General features: G+C 37.4%; 1 pseudogene; it reads left to right on the top strand.

The window, feature by feature from the left end:
- Nucleotides 1–452: 452 nt before the first annotated feature.
- On the top strand, nt 453–18,640 carry LOC149237961 (protein CLMP1-like; annotated as a pseudogene).

Here is an 18,640-nt window from a genome sequence, read left to right as displayed (position 1 = left end):
TAAATTTAGCACCTGCGTAGTAGCAGGATAAATGATTTTTTTTGCATCCTTGGCCCAAAAACGGTTACTTATGTTTACACAATGCTTTTAAATGAATTTCAGTGCACGGAAAACTGAAAATCCAGTACAACAACTATTCAACGTAGCACGGCAAGGTCTATCTTACAATGAAGTCCAATTGTACGCACATCACAAACCAGTTGCAACGTAGGTGTATATATACCATTCAACCCGATATAATGTATCATTGCCTCTTTATAATAGCTCGAACGTAAAAGACTGCACCATATACAGGTCACAAAACCAACCAAAAATCGTTTACACCACAACTTTTAATTCTCATTCATCAACAAGATACTCGGTCATTCACCATATTCACAATAAAAACTTCCCGGAGAGTGCACCAACCACGATACAAGAATGCACAGCCTCCATTTCAGCGCAGAGAAGTAATGCGGCTAGATTCCAAATCTCCGTTCAGGTGGATTGCAACACGTAGCTCTCAATTGATGGTCGAAGGGAGAGCAGCGAATCACCCAGACGACAGAGCGCTGGCAGTGGACAGAGCGCTAGGAGGTGCAGAGAATCACGCAGAGGACAGAGCGCTGGCAGAGGTAGAGGACAGAGCGCTGGGAGGTGCAGAGAATGACCCAGAAGACAGATGCGTTATATGGCAGAGGCAGCATGTCAGGTATGAGCAGCTTAGACACAGAATTATGTGCAGAGGTGCAGGACAGGCCACAGAAAAACAAGCGGCTCTGATACCATGTTAAACTCACATGGACAGGAAAACAATAGGAAAGATAAATCAGTGAGTTCAATTTTTATTAACAAAAGATGTACATTTATAGTACAATAGGTGACTCTTGGGATTCAGATCCCAAGGTCTCTTGGACTGCTTTGTCCATTCAACTTCCACGCTAACCCTTTAGGATTAGGTGTCCAACATTTTCATATTGAATTCCGAGAGTTTGTAGTTTTTCACATTTTACCTGATCGTCTCCTTCATAGATCAGAACCATCTTGTCCCATATTTCTTTTGTGCTTTTGAACTACATAACCTTGACGAATTCTGATTGAGATAAACTCCCTAATAGAGTATTGACAGCCTTTGCATTTGTTTCATACTGCTTCTTACCAGCCGTATCTGTAGCAGTTGTTGATGGAAATGTGTATCCTGTTTCCACAATATCCCAAACTTCTGTACCAAGAGATTGAAGATAGGTTGTGATTCTTACCTTCCAATAGACGAAGTTGCTTCCATCAAAGATTGGTGGCCTGATAGATGCCTCCTTTTCATAGTTTCTCACGATGATAGATCTTCCTTCAAGCGATCAAGCTTATTCTGAAGGACCTGCTCTGATCCCAATTATTGGAAATAATAATGATAGTGGGGGTGAATCAGTATTATCTGGTCAATTATTTTTCATTTTACAATCAAATTTGTATATGCTACTTCAGTTAGTAAAAACTGCATATATACGCAACTGCAGTTAAGGAAACCAGCGTATAACTAACAGACTTGTAATTTAAATTATTCTTCAGATGTTGATCATTAATCTGTGCATCAAACCATATAAACAGTAACTAGGAACAGTGAAACAGAACAGGCAGTCACACATAAGAACACAAGATATAAGGTGGAAACCCAATGTGGGTGAAAACAACCTGCTGCAATTCATCTCTATCTTCTTTTAATTAGAAACTTCCTTTTACAATGTTTTTGTATTGGTGCAGTCTTATACCAGTACACAGGCTGCTACCTGCAGAAGGCTACAACCTTCTCTCATTCTCCAGCTTCTCCTGGAAGGGAGCTACAACCCCCTTAGCTTTTGTACTAGCTGAGGTACTAGTACGTAGGTGCTGACCTACAGAAGGCTACAACCTTCTCTTTTCTTCCAGGGACCACGTTTCATAAATTTTCAGACTGGATCCATGAATAACATCAATCAAACATCAAGTATATCTGCATCAACCAATTTTATTTGTACAAACCAATACTGAATCAACCAATCACTAAAGCTGTAACTAGAATACAATGACAGTAACCAGAACCAATCCTGAACCCAGAATATTGCAACAATAAACAGAAGTAGCTAAAACATATTTCATGAGATGGACACTACTTCAATATGCATAACCTGCATACATACACTGATGTATTAAGGCCAACCTGCATATACGCTGTTTTGAATTAGTGAACCAGCGTGTATACGCGCCTCTGCTGTGCTGAACCTGAATACAAATCTATAAAAGATAGTTTACCCTTTTCACTTATTCAAACATCAGTCATACCCAAATTATCAGATTTATAGATCAAGTCATACGCCAAATATAACAGATCAAAATCACACAAAGATACTACCATTCAAGCCTTAAGATATTGACCCATCAATAGAACTTATCCTTCTTCTAATGCTCAGGTTCCTCCTTGATTCAGATTTAGCTATGCACCATTACCCAATGACTAGTATTCTAGATCTTGCTCTTCATCAAATATTCAATACTTAAGTGAATGCCTTTTCCCAACGATCTCCTTCCCCTTTTATAGTCTTAGGCCTTACTCAATACCATGGTCCAAAACCATAAATAATCAATACCTTGGACCAAATACCTGGGTTCAACACTTCAGACGAGATACCATGGTCCAAAACCATAGGTCCAAATACCAAGGACTAAATACCATGGACCAAAAATAAGTTTTCCCATACGTACGTGCTTTTCTTTGCATGAAAGTGTGTGCATATGTATACGTGCCTTTTGATCGTATATCCCACGTGTATATGCACCTTTGTTAAGAGGAACCTGCGTATATCTCTTTTTCCTTCATTCTGAGAGCCTGAACTGTGATCTGTCATTTGAGTGAGTTGCCATCGAGGACAACACCTGTGTCATAGCGCCAAACCTGTGTCATAATGCCAACAAAGTCAACTTTCTAGTGCTACAAGTTATGGCTGTCAAAACTAGAAATTTTTCTCATGGCTTGATTTTCTCTCTACTTGTGAACCAAATGGAGGTTACGCCAATGCCACTTGAAGCAAAGAATTAGTGCCATTTCTAATTTGAATTCATCACAATTATCCTAAGCAATATTAAAAGAGTTGCAACCATTTTATGTTGTTCCATTCAACCACAAAAGCCTAGTGGAAAAAGGATATCCATTGAGTATCGATATATTATTCCCTCTCATTGATGAATTTTTGGATTTATGGGAAACCTACATGGAAGGATCCCCTGAAGAAACATTCTACAACCTATGAAGAGTGTAATGAAAAGTGTTTAATATAACTTGAAGAAATCATGAAGGAGAACCATGATCACTTGAGCATTGAAGTCATTCAAAGTGAAAAGCTACTTATCACTCACCCCATTACACAAAGTACATAAACCATGTATTTTAAATTTTAGTGATTGTGAGACAACAAATTTGAACTTTTGAAGTTAAATTCAATAAAGGAATGCCATGAGAAAACACAATAATAAAGGAATGTTATCATTTGAAGCTTTTGAAAAATAGAATTGGAGAACATCCTTGTTGACATGAGCCTTAAAACCACTTGACATGGTCAAAACCCTCTTCACTGGCATTATGGTTACAATGGAAACAATAAATGACCTTTATCGAGGAGTGCTCAAGCTAGGAGGCTAAATGCACTTTGAAAAATAAATTTGTGTGTTTTACTTAGTGACTAAGTAATAGGACACCTCCAAACAAGCCTCATGTCCTGTATCCTAGTGTCGAACACCAATACGTGAGGATACATGTCTGACACGTTTGGCACATGTCCTATTCATAGGACAATTGCCAAACACATGTCCGACACATGCCCTAAACAATAAGGAACATATTGAAAAATACAAGATAGATAATCATGGGAAAGAAGGAATTGACTTCATATCCTTTGGTGAGATTCTTGAGATTCCCAAGAAAAAAACTCACAGAGGTAGCAAGGTCCATAGAAAAATCCTCAAATATTTTCAGCCTCAAGATTACCTTGGAGTCTTCCCAGTACCCTAGAATGAGCAACAATTTCCCCAATTTCTCAGCTACAGACAGAGAAGTTGGGTGGGTGCAATCTAACATCTCATAACGCAAATAGAAGACTAGAAAATTGGAGGAAACTAATACAATGTTATCCAAAACAATGGGGTACCTGAAGGAGAAGGTGAGGGAAGTAGAAATTGTGCAGAACACCAACCTCTAGTCACAAGGTGAGTAGCAAAAAAATAGGATAGCTACAACAAAGGAGAAATTGAGCTATTGAGGAGTTGAACCAATCCCTGATAGACTAGATTAGTGAGATCAAAGAGGGCCATGATAAACCCCCACATAATAGAGAGAGCAAAGTAAGTAGCATATGGAAAATCCACCAACCAAGAAATCATGATTGCTAATCATTAGACAAAGCAATAAGCCAGTCATTTCTAACATCTAAGTTGTTTTTTATCTTAGCAAATGTTGGGATTTTGTATAAGGCTCTGCCTTCAGTTTGTTTATATCTTCATCTACATGAATGATAGTCAAGTAGAAATGGGTTATGATTTTCATCTTGTAGTTCACAGTAAGAACCACATTAAGTTGTAGGCATGAGGAATATCTATTACAAACAGAGATAGCAGACATATTCATTTGGGAATTCAAGAAGGGGGTTTTCTGTATAGAACTACCCTGGTATAATGAGAGTAAAACTCATAAATTGATGGTGTTGGCATTGCAGAAAAAATGTAATGAAAGGGATTAGGTGAATCTCGTAACCATTGTGAATCAATTGAAATATTTGTTTACATGAAATGGGCACAAGAGCCTGAAGTGAAGACTTAAAGAGGAAAAGGGCATGATTTCATAGCTAGGAATTATGAGACAAAATACTAGCATACAGAAAGAGAAACCTTTATATTAGAAGGTCGAGAGGAAAACCTTCAAAGGATGCCTAGTGTTCCAGTTAGACATATGAGTCTTGGAAATATGAGATGGACTCAAAGAGGATAGTCAATTTGTGATCTCTGCAATAAAGTTTTAAGTATCGAACTTGAATGTCATGAAGTATAATGTCCTTGTGAGTTGTGTTGGAGAAGTTGTGGTTCGATCATTGAAGATTTTTTTCTTCTGATGCTTGTTGATCATAGAAATGGATATGCAAAAATGATCATCCAATAGATGTGTGTTGGAGGGAAAATAGCCTTGTATATAATTTAATGCTAGGAATGAGATTGATGTTGAAAAAGCATTGAATGGGTTGAGATCCATTGCAAAATATGTATAGGAATGCATTGGCATTTTACAATTCCAGTATTAAATTGATTTTCTGAAAAGTGTGGCATCTTGTGCTCTCACTAGACATTTCAGCTGATCGTTTTGATAACTCTAATTGTTGTTGGAATTCTGAAATAAAAAATTGTGTGCAAAGACTTAGAGCCTCATTTTTTGTGAATTGTGCAAAGGTTGTGTTGAGTTCAGAAGGAGAGGGCATAATTCCTTTTTGGAAATGGGTATGGTATGGGAATTACCTCTGGATATAAATATTTCTAAGGTAAGATGAATTAATATTTTATTTCCTCAGTTCAAACTGGAATACGTTGGTTTGTATGAAGACATGGACTTCACGATGTGCCCATAAGGTGGTATTCTAGATAAAGACACCGCGAAAAAGGAACAAAACTATGGCAAAATGGTTGCATTGGGAATGCGTGAAAGAGCATATCTGTGTGAGATGTGAAAACACCAATTTTGAGTGTATTGGAGGTAACAAAGTGAAAAGTGGAATGTCAAGGAAGGTAAATATGTATAAATGATTGAATGTTAGCATTCTGAAAAGCTTGCCAGCATTTTGGGTTGCATCATGATGGCATCACTTCCTCTTGTATTTGAGTTGAAAGCTCTCACGTTAGTTCCAAAAAAAGTATTGTGGCCATATGAATGTTGTTACAATGGCATAGAAGATGAATAAATGAAGGTAAAAGATAACTTAATGTTTTCCTAGAACCTGTTTTGGCAATGGCTACTATGTCCTGATTTGGCATAGCAATAGGCCATGATTGTGCCTGTATTGGAGTGGGGGAGGAGAATCCTGCATTTTGTAGCTCAAAAATCCAACATTTGAAATAATATCAGAAATTTTGTATCACAAATTAGCCTACATACTCTAAATGCAATCCCATCAATCAGTCTATCCAAAAACATCACAAAATTGAACATATCAATAACAAAGAAGAAGGATTTCCAATGCGCATGGTTTCTTGTTGAAGAAACCTATGACAAAAGCATTGGGATTCTTCACAAGATATATGGCTAGCCCAAAAAAATTGGCAGTCATGAACCCGTCTTGTGACTTGAAATCCACCCTCAGACAGTGATCCCTAGAAAACAAGCCCCAACTACATGAAGGTCGAGCAAGAGAGAAGGGAGGCTTAGTGTTTCTATTGTATAATAGTACAACCTACAACATATGCTCCTCTGTAGAGAAAATATCGTACCTGTAACAAGTACAATGGATAAAAAACAAGTGATTTTGGCACTAAGCACATCGTGGATTGTAACATGTCATCCCAGTTAACAAGTAACTGGGATGTTTCTCACATAAAAACAGAGCTGCTAATAATAATTGTAGAAACCAACATAAATAATAATGTAACTCAGGTATAGGAGAGAAGAGACACAATTAACCTACAAATTTCTCAGATGCAATCGAAAGCATGAGAAAGTAGACAATCTTACCTCTCGAAGAATCTTTGATGGAAATCCAGTTTGGTTAAATGTCATAAAAGGAGTAGGAATATTATCGCCCTGAGCACAACCTACCCATTTATAAAAAGTCAAATGATAAATGTTTGCAAGAAAAATCCATATAGCAATGTCACAATACCATACATAGTGACAAACCCTCCTCTAACAATCTAGTCTACATTCCCACTATTAGTATAACCACAACAATTTTAGAAATCTAGAAGAGAATTTGAAAATTGAATGTGAAAACAAACTCAAGTAGTGAGAAATGCTTTGAGAAAATATCCAAATCATCACCCAAACCATTGGAAATTCTTACAAGAACAAAATCATGTATTCTATTTGATAAAATTAGTCAAATCTACCTCCCCAAACAAATGTACAAAAGTAGACATCTTAAAACACGAATGAATTTTAGAGCTGTGAAAGCATCTTATAAATTAAAAGGATACCTGGGCTGAAACCTTATGCTACCTTTGATAGACCTCAACTTCTGTGTAATTAGGAAGTTCAACATTTCCTTGCATCCTTGGAGTCGGTTTGACATTTCATTTAAATCCCTAAATCTTCAAAATATTAGACTTTCACTTTTCTTTTATTTTTCAAGTGAAATTACAAGATAGAATTAATGACCACTTTTCCAAGGTGGGCACTAGTGAAGTGTCTTGAACCATTTCCCACATGTTCACACTGAAACCTATGCAAGATGTTCTTGCTCAGGCTGCATTTCTCAACACTTAATACAAGCATCATTTACACACATCCACAATATACCTCTCCTCTACTGTAATTAATTTTCTTCACAATAACCACTTCATTGACAGCAGATAGTTCCAAATTCCTATTGCTAAATATTCAATAATTGACTCAATTTATAATGTGTGAACTTGACCTTTCACTTATTCTATGCTTGTGTAAATAAACATTATATACAGAAAACAAAGAAACTGAAATGACAAATTATTACAGGATAAATATACAAAGTACAGAGCTTCAACTCTCTTAGCAGCAATTCCAGGCCTCTTGAGGAACAATCAAATTAACAAGGGAAGGAATTATGTTTCCAAATATCACCTCTCTCATTTCTAAGCTCCTATTTGACTTTTTCCTATCTCTAGTTCTGAATTGGAACATCTTCTTATTGAGAGCTCAATAATCTAGATCGCAATGAACATTCTACTATGAATGACAATATCAATTTTTGGCATGTTCTCCAATTTGTTGAAAGATATGAGTTGAGAGACCTTTCACATATAGCAAATGTCTTGAAGGCATTTTGTATATTGTTGGGAGTCAACTAACTAGATGTTTTGAATCCAAGCACCTCACCATCTCTTGAAAGTCTGCAACTCCAATTATGTGCACTAACTAAGAAAAAGATACAAAGTGATGTAGCACTCAACCACAGCCCACACGAGATCATTTTAGAATATTGGTTGTGTGAACTATTTTTGTAAGTTTAATGAGGCTCATCTCCACATGTTTAAATTTCGGGTGCCAACAGACATTGAATGGGATTGGCTTTTGTTCAAACCTTTGTTTGGCATAATTGTACAAGCCTTCCTATCCCGCTTCATATTGAGATGACCTTCAGATGGTTATGTTTAGCATTTATCATGGTAAATTTTGCAAGAGATGATCTTACCTGTTTCAATATAATATTATACTTGGAAATAAGTTGAAAATTCCTAATAGTGTTTTCATCATTAGAATGAAATGTAGAGGCTTTTTAACAAAAATGAATGGTACTCTTCTCTGCAAAAATCATATTTCAGTATGCATTATCTAGTGGCATTACATCTTAGTTCAAGATGACTTACAACTCCAACAAATTTGGATTCATTTACATTCTATGATGGGTCGTGATCAAAATTCAAACTTGATTAGTTGCATCTTTTATGTATAGTTTGTATCTGTAATTTAGAATGGCATGCACATTAGCATTAAGATTTGTAAGTTCGCCAAGATTGGATTTCACTCAATAGTGGATAGGTTAGAGAGGAAATTAATGGTTGAAACTAGTTAGAAGTCTGGACAGGGTCTCCATTGTCGGGACTGTACACCCTGATCTATGCCCAATTGAAACCAATCTGTGGAGGAAATAGTAGTTCATAAAAGTATCTAGTGATGGAATGAAAGTATAGATCCATCTCCTGGGAGATTGTGAAGCTCCGTGGAATTTAGCTCAGTTAGGTTTGGCTGAAAAAATGTTATTGGGCATAGAAAGAAAGATCTGTGAGGCATTATCCAATACAAAGAGAAAATATAATCTAAAACTAGTTCACATTATTGGTTGGGATATATTTCTCTTTGTTGAATAATGAATCCATACAGGTGAGGATAGTTTTTAGATAGAGGAGGAATGACTTGTTATACAGTTTTGTGAACCCAACGTTTCAGACTACCAAGTGATTCCATCATCAGGGGTGAGTCAATAGATATTTTGCAGATCTTAATGATGTATCCAGGAGTTAGATTTGGGTTATATATATAGGATATTAAAGAAAAGATGTAAGAAAATAGATCGGCTATTATTTTACTAGTTTTTTCCTTTATTTGATTAATTAATTAATTAATTAATTTATTTTTATTTTTTTAAATTAGTTGATTAATAAGTTTAAAGGATAAATTAATTTATTAATTTATTAATAGGTTAAAGGGATAACTATGTGGACGCGTTGGAATAGTATGAAAATGTTGGAAATAATACTGAGAGGGGGCGGGGGGGGGGGTTGAATCAGTATTATTAAATCAATAAAACTTTTTCATTTCCATATTAAGATTCATATATGCTACTTCAATTAAGGCAAACCACATATATACGCAACTGTGTGTAGTGAAACAAGCGTATATCCAATAAACTTATGATTCAGTTAGTTGATCCTTAATGAGTGCATCAGAACATTATTAGCCATATGAATAGTAAATAGGAGCAATAAAACAAAACAGATCATCACACACATGAACACCATGATATAAGGCGGAAACCCAATGTGGGTGAAAACCACCTGTTGCAAGTCGTCTCTATCTTCTTTTAATAAGAAACTTCTTTTTACAATATTTCTGTACTGGTGTAGTCTTATACCAGTACATAGGCTTCTACCTGTAGAAGGCTACAACCTTCTCTCATTCTCCAGCTTCTCCTAGAAGGGAGCTGTAACCCCCTTAGCTCTTGTACTAGCCAATCCTTTTACTAGTACGTAGGTGCTGGCCTACTGAATGCTCCAACCTTCACTCGTTTTACAGCTGCTACTAGAAGGGAGCTACCACCCCCTTAGATTTTGTACTAGCTAATGTACTAGTACGTAGGTACCGACCTACAGAAGGCTACAACCTTCTCTTTGTCCTCCAGGTACCACGTTTCCTAAATTTTCAAACTAGATACTCATGGAACACATCATCATAATCTGAAGGCCACGTTTCATCCAATTTTCATACTGGACCCATCAACAACATTGAAGCACAAAATTAATCATCACAGCAATACACCCATTAGCTACACCTGCATCATCAATCTCTGAACCACCCAATACTGAAACACTGAAACCCTGTCAACAACACAGTCACTAGAACACAGAACAAACAATAGAAATCTACAACAATAACCAGATCCAACTGCAACTTCAATTATCATATCTCATAATGTATACGCTACTATGAAGAACCAAACCTGTGTACATACGCGCTTTCACCAAAGCCAACCCGCGTACAGATATGAAAATATTTACTCATAACTTTGTGGCTGTTTCAGACATCAGTCATACCCAAATCATAACATTCATACAATAAAACATGCATCAATAATTTAGATCTAGTCTATCCATAATCAAACCATATAATGATAAACCTTCCAAGCCTTAAGATCCCGATCCATCCTTAGATCTTGTTCTCCATCAACCGTTGAGATAAGCAATGCATCATGAACCCATAAACTACATACTGGATCTCATACTTCATCATATATTCAAGACTTTCTCCCTTCTTTGCCTAATGATCTTCTTCTCCTTTTATAGTTTTAGGCCTTACTCAATACCATGGTCCAAAACCATTTAGAACCAATACTAGGGACCCAATACCTGGGTTCAACACTTTGGATGCAATACCAAGGTCCAAAACCATAGGTCTAAATACCACGGACCCAAAAATAATCTTTCCCACATGTATGCGCTTTTCCGTGCATGAAAGTGCATGCATACACATACGCGACTTTTGATCATCAATCCCGCGTGTATACGCGCCTTTGTATATAGTGAACCTGCGTGTATACCCTACTTGGTATATAACGAACCTGCATATATATGCAATCTAGCACATAGTGAACCTGCGTATAACCTGCATATGTACGTGACTTGGTATATAGTGAACCTGCGTATATACTCTTCTTTCTTCATTCTTTGTAGTCTGATCATCAATTCTTTGCTATGAACCTGTTACACTATGATCTGTCATCTGTGTGAGTCGCCATCAAGGACAACACTTGTATCATAATGCCAACAATCTCCCCCTTTGGACTTGATGGCAAAGCTAACTTGCCATACTAAGAACTGTCAACTTAATGAGTTGTCATTGTACATTACATCTAAGCTGATTCCTTTGAGCTGCCCTGCATCCCATGTGTTCTATCACATTTGATCTCTCTTCTGTAGATTCATCTAGTTATATATAAGTGAGTTGTTCTTCTACGAGTGGGTTTCCATCAAGTACAACACATGCATCATAATGCCAACAATCTCCCCCTTTGGACTTGATGGCAACAACACCAAATCACTCTCCCCCTTTGACATCAAGGGCAAATGGCGAACCAAGATATTCTCTTTCCTTGATAAACATTCCGTTGTCCATACTCCCCTTAAGTACTTGCTGAAATCTCTGAATGAGCTCCCCCTTTGTATATGCCAAGGTGTACCAATTTGTCCATGCTCCCTCTGAGTACATGCTGAAATCTCTGCTCTACTAAAGTGTGTTGTTCATGCTTCTCCTGACTATAAGCAAGGTTTGCAAAAAGATGTTCTACAAGAAGAACATGACTCTATCATAAATGACCTTCCTATCACCAAGGACTCATACATACATCCAACCCAATGGGGATATACCAATATTGACTTATCCACCTAACCAAGTGGGGATACGCCAAATACCAAATGTTTGTACATGACTAAAGTATTACATCATCCTTCCCATGCATAGCGGGGGTACAAAATACATCATATGACCAAAATGGATTCATCAAATGACTACAATAGATAGAGACAAACTATTACATCATGAGTCTTGATATGACCTTTACATGACATTTATAATAGAGACCAAACATCTAGATAAGATCATGATAGTCATCAACAACTATCATACACAATGTATGATCTGCTCCATAATCATCTGACAACAACATCTAGACCAGCAACCTGTATATGTTATGTCTGCATCAACTCATCCTTTTGAACAGAATTCTGCATATGACATACAAAATCATTCACATTATATCATATGTGAAAAACACCATAGCCATCTCATCAACATCAAGATCTACATGATCCAAGTATCATCACTTGGGAACATCTGCATCAATCAACATATGTAAGTATCAACCTATCATCATATAGGTAAGAACTTATCATCATCATGTCTCCAACAATGCAACTTTGAGTAATCATTCATGTATCCAGCACTATGTATCTTGAGCTCAAGATCATTTGTCAAGACTTCTTGATATCATCAATAGCAACAATCCTCATCCACATGAGCGCCAATAACTACATCATAACTGTATTATATGATCTTTATGCATATGACGACAGTAGCATATGAGTGACTCATCATCAATTAATGAAGATGTGTATTAAAGCTTTGTACTTCTCCTTATCCTTATGAAGATCACCATGTAAGCACCATATATGCATCATTAGAGAATCAACCACAAATCTGATCTGAACATCAACTATGTAACCCCAAGAATCATATGAGATTTTGTCATGGATAACTCATAACCATATCACAGCAAGATATATCATTTAGCCATATAAGAATCATTACCAAGGACTACTAACCATAATGCCAACAATGCATTATTAAAAGCATATGCTCCCCCTGAACCTGTGCCATTTGTTCACTAATCATGCATATATCAGCAAGAAGTATCAAGGCATCATCATCATCATTAATTTAGGATCAAAACACTTCTAAACATCTTACAAGTATCAAGAAATTTCCGCATATCATCAGCAGATTGTAACCATTATCAAACAGAGCAAATAATGGACTGAATCATATCAGACCCTCTTCTTGAGCCTGTTCCACTGCTTTTCTCAAACAGACATATACACGACTATGCTTTGTCTAACTCGTGTATATACGCGACTTTTCTTCATGAAACTTGCGTATGAGATTTAGAACACTGAAGTTTCACACTTTCAGTTCCCTCTGAGTCTGTTATGTCTGTACATTGTGCTGTGCCACATTTTCCTGATTGTACTTCCTTCTTCTTCCATATCTTCAAGTGTGATGATGTTTTCTCCTTTTGGTATGGTGCCCGTACTTTGTTCCTACATTCCTTTGCTATATGTCCCAGCTTGTTACATGCATAACATCTTATATTTTTCATATTCCTTCTATAGCAATCAACAGCTTTGTGACCAAACATATTGCAAGAAAAACAATATCCCTTAAAGTACCTGGAATGAGATGATCTTTCTGTGTGATGGTCTTGAACCATTCTACTTCTGCATCTGGCTACAACATGTCCAAGATTATGACATACATAACATTCAACATTATTCATCGGAGGAGTAAAAGATTTTCTTTGAAGAATTTCTTTCCTTGGTTGTTGATGGGATTGACCTCTTATCTCCTTGTTGAGTATTTCAGATTGTGCATTTTGTGAACTAGATTCACCTTCAACAGATTCATGAAAACCAAGACCAGTTTTGATAGCAGGAGACCTTTGACTACTAAGAATATCATCCAAGATCTTAGTACTATCTTGAAATCATAAGAGCTTATCCTTCTCTTCTAAGTTATCTTTTAGAATATTTACCTCAACCTGAAGTTGCTCTTCCTTTTCATGATACTGATTCTTCATGTTTTCTTCAGCTTTTATTCCTTCTTCCAACTGGTGTCTTAATTCAAGAACTTCATTTTCTTATTTTTCATGAGCTTGGAGTAGTTCTTTATTCTGCTTATTTGATTCTTCAAGATCTTCTTTTAGCGAGAGGATTGCGGCTTCAAGACTTTCATAGTAACTGTATCTTTCTCTGAGTTTCTTGATTGTTGTGCTCCTTTCATTCACTTCATTTCTTAATGATGTCACTTCATCCTGCAACTTTTGACATTTTTCCTTGAATAACTTCCCTACCTTGTTTCCTTCCTCTAGTTGAGCTTTTAGTTTGGTAACTTCTTCTTTGAAAGCACATTCCCTTTTGTTCAATAGATCTTGTTGATCTATAATTTTGTCTATAAGCCTTTTAAATTCTGCCTCTATTTGATATCTTTCTTGCTTACCCATAAGAGAAAATTCAGTTTTTTCGCTATCACTTTCATCATCTTCAAATGGATGGATAAATGTGTCACCAGAGGATAACCAATTCATACCTGATAGTTTTTTTGCTTGTTCATCTTCATTCTGAAGTGATTCTGAATCTTAAGTGCTTCTTCCACATATTCCCCAATCGATTCTCCCATTCATACCTGATAGTTTTTTTGCTTATTCATCTTCATTCTGAAGTGATTCTGAATCTGAAGTGCTTCTTCCACATATTCCCCAATCGATTCTCCCATTGTCATAGCTCTTCTGAGATGTCTTTTTCTTCTTAGGCGCTTTCTTCTTAAGCTTCTTTCCCATTGTTCTACGGATCTCCTTCAAGCGATCAAGGTTCTACCAAAGGACCGGCTCCGATTCCAATTGTTGGAAATAATACTGAGAGGGGGGGGGTGAATCAGTATTATTAAATCAATAAAACTTTTTCATTTCCATATTAAGATTCATATATGCTACTTCAGTTAAGGCAAACCGCGTGTATACGCAACTTTGTGTAGTGCAACAAGCGTATATCCAGTAAACTTATGATTTAGTTAGTTGATCCTTAATGAGTGCATCAGAACATTATTAGCCATATGAATAGTAAACAAGAGCAGTAAAACAGAACAGATCATCACACACAAGAAGCACACATGAACACCATGATATAAGGTGGAAACCCAATGTGGGTGAAAACCACCTGCTGCAAGTTGTCTCTATATTCTTTTAATAAGAAACTTCTTTTTACAATATTTCTGTACTGGTGCAGTCTTATACTAGTACACAGGCTTCTACCTATAGAAGGCTACAACCTTCTCTCGTTCTCCAACTTCTCCTAGAAGGGAGCTGCAACCCCCTTAGCTCTTGTACTAGCCGATCCTTTTACTAGTACATAGGTGTTGGCCTACTGAATGCTCCAACCTTCACTCGTTTTCCAGCTGCTATTGGAAGGGAGCTACCACCCCCTTAGCTTTTGTACTAGCTGATGTACTAGTACGTAGGTGCTGAACTACAAAAGGCTACAACCTTCTCTTTCTTCCTCCAGGTACCACGTTTCATAAATTTTCAAACTGGATACTCATGGAACACATCATCATAATTTGAAGGCCATGTTTCATCCAATTTTCATACTGGACCCATCAAGTTCATTGAAGCACAAAATTAATCATCACAACAATACAGCCATCAGCTACACCTACATCATCAATCTCTGAATCACCCAATACTGAAGCACTGAAACCCTGCCAACAACACAGTCACTAGAACACAGAACAGACAACAGAACTCTGCAACAATAACCAGATCCAACTGCAACTTCAATTATCATATCTCATAATGTATACGCTACTATGAAGAACCAAACCCACGTACATATGTGCTTTCACCAAAGCCAACCCGCATACATATCTGCAAATATTTACTCACAACTTTGCAGCTGTTTCAGACATCAGTCATACCTAGATCATAACATTCATACAATAAAACATGCGTCAATAATTTAGATCTAGTCTATCCATAATCAAACCATATAATGATAAACATTACAAGCCTTAAGATCCCGATCCATCCTTAGATCTTGTTCTCCATCAACTGTTGAGATAAGCAATGCATCATGAACCCATAACCTGCATACTGGATCTCATACTTCATCAGATATTCAAGACTTTCTCCCTTCTTTGCCTAATGATCTTCTTCTCCTTTTATAGTTTTAGCCCTTACTCAATACCATGGTCCAAAACCATTTAGAACCAATACTAGGGACCCAATACCTGGGTTCAACACTTCAAACGCAATACCAAGGTCCAAAACCATAAGTCTAAATACCACAGACCCAAAAATAAGCTTTCCCACATGTACGCGCTTTTCTGTGCATGAAAGTGCGTGCATACGCATACGCAACTTTTGATCAACAATCCCGCATGTATACGTGCCTTTGTATATAAAGAACCTACGTTTATACCCTACTTCGTATATAGCGAACCTGTGTATATATACGACTTGGTACATAGTGAACCTGCATATGTACATGACTTGTTATATAGTGAACCTGTGTATATACTCTTCTTTCTTCATTCTTTGTAGTTTGATCATCAATTCTTTGCTACTGACCTGCTACACTATGATCTGTCATCTGTGTGAGTTGCCATCAAGGACAACACTTGTATCATAATGCCAACAGAAAAGGCTCTCAATCTTATCATAGGAATCACCCAGACCGTGCCATCTTCCACAGCAACTGAGCAGCATGCCTGATGTAGATGAAGCATGTTCAGTATGAAAGTGTTGTTAATGAATGTACACTCGCTCTTGAAGTGCACCCTCATTTCAGCAGGGCTCTTTTTAGAAGGGCACGAGCATATGAGGCTATGGGCAGGCTAGAATTAGCCATGCAAGATGTGCAAGCCCTTCTGCAGGTTGATGTGAATCACCAGGATGGCTTGGAACTTGTCAAAAGGTTACGTCTTTCTCTTGGGAACAAGCAAGATGCTCAGCAAGACCTGCAAAATAGGCCCACAGTGCCTGCCTATTCAGGGACTTCTCCTACAGTCGTGGGGGCATCAGCAGTTCGAGGAACTCTTGTTGGCGGTATGGGGCCTTGTTTACCTGCTAGACCTATGCCAAAGAAGAAAAATAAATAGGAGAGGCTTCCTAGTGATAACTTGAGTAATCAATCCAATGGGCCCCCTTTGTAGGAACCTCCTTTGCCAATGTATTCCAAAGGGTCTTCTTCACCACAAAAGACCTTGGTCTTGGAATCTTCTAGGGCATCTTCCAGAGTAATATCCACAGAATCTAATGGTTCTCAAGGTCACGAGGTTAAACATGCCCCTCAACCTATGAAGAAAGCACAAGCATAAATTCAATGGAGGCCATTGAAACTTATTTTTGACCATGATATAAGGCTTAGTCGAATGCCAAACAAATGAAAATTTAAGGAGTTGAGAGAAATAGTGAGGAAACAATTCTCCTCATCCAAGGAAGTTTTAATAAAATACAAGGATTTGGATGGGGATCTTGTGACTATTACAACTACATAAGAGCTTAGATTGGCAGAAGTTGCTGCAGCTCAGCTTGCTGAGCAGAAAAGGACAGGGACTCAAACATAAACTCCTCTGCAAATGGGGGCTTGAATGACAAAGAAAGCATTTCTAATCAAATTTTTTCAAATGATCCTTTGAGGTTGTATGTGGTCGAGGTGAATCCTGAGCAGGAGCCATTGATTGAAGAAGAGGAGGAACCTCTAGTATATGGAGTTCAAGAAGAGGATGTTAAAGTAGAGGAGAATGCTTCTAGTTCATCAGGAGAAAGCAATGGTAGCATAGTAGAAGACTCGAGCAAAGAACCTAATAAGTAGGTATCCTTGGAGGAAACTTGTAAAGACAAAAATGGGGATGAGCTTGAAGGAAAAGAAGTTGAAATTGATGACTGACTATTTGAATTTTCTCAGTTGTTTCGCACACATGTAGGCATTGATCTAGATGCTCACTTGGATCTACATGAGCTAGGAATGGAGTTATGCTCTGAGGCATTGGCGGAAACTGTGACCAGTGAAGAAGCCCAACACCTCTTTGAGATGGAAGCATGCAAGTTCCAGGAGGTGGCAACTTTGTCATTCTTCAATTGGGGCAATGTCCATATGTGTGTAGCTAGGAAGCAGATTCCTTTGGATGAAAATCCTTCAAAGGAACTGGTTATGGCACAACTTCAGACTACATATGACTGGGTCCAGGATCAATACTCCCAAGATGGACAAAAGTATGAGGAAGCTTTGAGGATAAAACCTGACTTCTATGAGGGATTGCTTGCACTGGGTCAGCAATATTTTGAAAGTGAAAAACTTCAATGGTCTCTTTCTTTGGCTAGCAAGGTTGATCTTGGTACATGGGATTCTTCATAAACTATCCAGTTTTTCAATAGTGCAAAGGAGAAGATATATGCAACTGAAATGTGGGAGAAGCTAGAAGAGCAGTGCCAAAATGAGTTAAAAGATCCATCTGCAACCAAGAAGGATGAGATCCTGAAAAGAAAAAAAGAAACTGGCTGGGGTTGATGGAGATTCTATTGAGGAGATAGCAGCATCTGCTACCGAAGCAGCAGAACAAGCTACTGTAATGAGATCTCAGATCCATATATTTTGGGGAAACATGCTTTTTGAACACTCACAAGTGGAGTTCAGATTGGAAGATCCAACATGGAAAGAGCACCTGGATGCTGTTGTTGAGAGGTTTAAGCTTGCTGGAGCTTCTTCTACTGATATTGAAACTGTGTTGAAGAATCATTCATCTAATGCAACCAATCAAGAAGGCAATGATGTCAAAACAGAAATTCCAAATGCAGATGTTGCCAGAGAAGAGACCGAAGACAAAGTTAAGGATGGAAATAGAGAGGAGACTATTCAATAA

This window comes from Pinus tabuliformis, chromosome 8, assembly GCF_031772625.1.
Source record: "Pinus tabuliformis cultivar Carrire ecotype Pingquan chromosome 8, CPIR1, whole genome shotgun sequence".
Lineage (NCBI taxonomy): Eukaryota > Viridiplantae > Streptophyta > Pinopsida > Pinales > Pinaceae > Pinus > Pinus tabuliformis.
This window is presented reverse-complemented; position numbering and strand designations above follow the sequence as displayed.